At 42.7% G+C, this 2,500-nt stretch overlaps 1 long non-coding RNA gene across 2 annotated transcripts in view; it reads right to left on the bottom strand.

The window, feature by feature from the left end:
• The window catches only part of LOC130230816 (uncharacterized), a 44,646-nt gene extending 43,537 nt beyond the window's left edge, over positions 1-1,109 (bottom strand). For both annotated transcript variants that reach the window (XR_008837983.1, XR_008837984.1), the window contains exon 1: positions 1,038-1,109. This is a non-coding gene — a long non-coding RNA (uncharacterized LOC130230816). The remainder of the gene's footprint in view (positions 1-1,037) is intronic.
• Between the last annotated feature and the right edge of the window lie 1,391 nt (positions 1,110-2,500).

The following is a 2,500-nucleotide window of genomic DNA, read 5'->3' as shown; positions in this document are numbered from 1 at the left end:
AGCACTGGCCCGATCGGGCCAGTAACATTCTGTACACTGGCCTAAGCGTCTCGCACGCTGGCCCCGGGACATCGGGCAGTCTGTCGAGCCCTGAATCATGTTTCCTTCAGTTTGTTCGGTTCGTTTTACTTCATAACAGGAACTGCTGCCCAATTGAAGGCATGTGATAGCGACGCCCGGTGGTTATTTATTGAATTACGTTCATTTTTGTATAGTGGGCCAGATTCTATTGATATTTATAAAAAGCCTCGCGGGCCGCCACAAAACTGATTGCGGGCCGCAGATGGCCCGCGGGCCGTAGTTTGGACACCCCTGCTGTAGGCTATTATATAAATGGGATCTCGACTTCTAATACTGCGCTCACAACATTTGTCATTGAAATAACGCCACGGGTAGTTAGTAGATCTGTGTAAAAAAGGCCTGCCGCCACAACTGGAAAACATCCTAGAGGAAACATATATATGCGCGGTTAACCGACATCCCGCATGATTTCTTGCTTCATCACCGCGGTAATTCTACAAAGGACATTTTATTTACATCTTCAACATTCCCGCCCTCACCCATCTCTTTCAAATCCTCATAGCATATCTACACTTAAGGAGATCACAAGAAACAATCCACCTAGCCCCCATTTTTTACTGACGACCCTAAACTTCCAGTATCGCGTTTCTGGTTGCAGAACACCTCAAAGAAATCCTCTGCCTCTCAGGATTGCCTCTCGAACCATTTTCTAGCCATTCATTTAGAACTAGCGCTGCCACCACAGCAGCCAATAACGGGCTTTCCCAGCATCAGATTTAGACCCTCGGTTTGTTGGTCCTCTGAAGCTTTAAATCCTACATTCGCCTCAGTCATTTTCACCTCAAAGAAGCCCAGTCGGTTCTATCAAATCTCTCAGACCAAGCTTGGCCACCGTTTTTATTCATCACTTTAATGTGACAAAGTGGAGCTTTGTCCCCGCTGAGTGAGCAGCACACAGCTCAAACAAACAAATACATCCCGCGCGCACACACACACACACCGTCATCGCAACTTACCTGTTATCCTTGGCAATGTGGGTGCACACACGGATCCGACAGTCTCTCATAACGTATTTTCCACAGCATAACTCTCATTCCCGGTCTTCATACACAAAACATACATTATTTTGTCCTGTCTGTCGCCGTGTCGATCGTCTGTTTGTTTGTTTGTTTGTTTGTTTGTAAAGTCTTTCCGTTTGCCCATAGTGTCGGCCAACCTGAGCAGGTGGCGGCGCCTGCTTATGAAGTCATCGCCGGACGCGGCAACACAACGTGGCGGGAATGGATGAAACCATTGTGCTGCGTCTGGCAGGGGGAAAATGTGTGTTTAACGATAAAGTATTTGAGCCAATGAAATATTGGAATTAAGTGTTTTGGGGAAGATTTATTAGTGTTGTTTAGATGACAAATTATGTGTTAAGTGTTTACATGTGAAAATGAAAGTACTTGTACTTGATACTTACCTAAAGTGGTAGGACCCAACAAAAAGGCAGCGGTTTGGCCTATATAAGCAGCGGCCAAACCCCGAGACCAGCAGCTTGTTAAGCAAGTCAGTGAAAGCGTTACCTTCAGCAAACATGGTGAAATGAAGCTTTCTGAATCAGTAAAGCGCTCGAACAATTGTATCGGAAAAAAGGTTCGTTACTCGAAGCTTTCTAATTAGTGCTCGATGAGGACCTCTTCTGGTCAAAGTGTGGGAAAGCACTGTGTTGCAATAATGTCAAAAGTTCACAACGACCAACTCATTCATGTAATAATGCAACAACAATAATATAAACAAATTACTCTACTGTAGTTTTTTACACATAAGGTATGTTACATTACACCACCGATGACTGAAGTAAAATCCAGGTATTCAAAAGTATTTATATCTTATTCCCATTAGTCATTCACCACCCACTAGTTTCAAGCGGGGATCGAACCAGCGATTCCTGCATGGGAGGCGAATGCACTAAGGAGGAAGCTATGTGAGGATGCTTTTAAACTGCGCTCGCCAGCTGGTCTCCGTTAAACACTACACAACTATGCAGTGGTTTTCTTTAAAGATAGTTGTAAAAATACGCTAATACACTTTAGTATGGTTCAAAACCTTTTTACTATAAATTATTATTGTATTTTAGTTTAATTACTAGTGTTTGGGACAGGTGCAGTGCTTTGAAACAGTAGAAACGTATGTAATCAACGCCTAATCTCTCGCTATACACTTTACTAACCCATGATGAGGTGTTTAAATCTTTGAATCAAAATTCGAAGCAGTCACGTGGGTATAGGCAAAAGTGAAGCTTCTGACGTCACTGATCACGTGATGATGGGAAAACGAATCAAGCTCCGGCACACTGCTTCACTGCCAGATGTGTCGTTTTTTGATACATGCTTAGAAGCCTCGGCGCACAACGTCACATCACTAGCAAACATATATATATATATATATATATATATATATATATATATATATATATATATATATATATATATTTGGA

Source organism: Danio aesculapii, chromosome 6 (genome assembly GCF_903798145.1).
Source record: "Danio aesculapii chromosome 6, fDanAes4.1, whole genome shotgun sequence".
Taxonomy (NCBI): domain Eukaryota; kingdom Metazoa; phylum Chordata; class Actinopteri; order Cypriniformes; family Danionidae; genus Danio; species Danio aesculapii.
The sequence above is the reverse complement of the archived record's forward strand: the minus strand, read 5'-3'. Positions and strand labels throughout refer to the sequence as shown.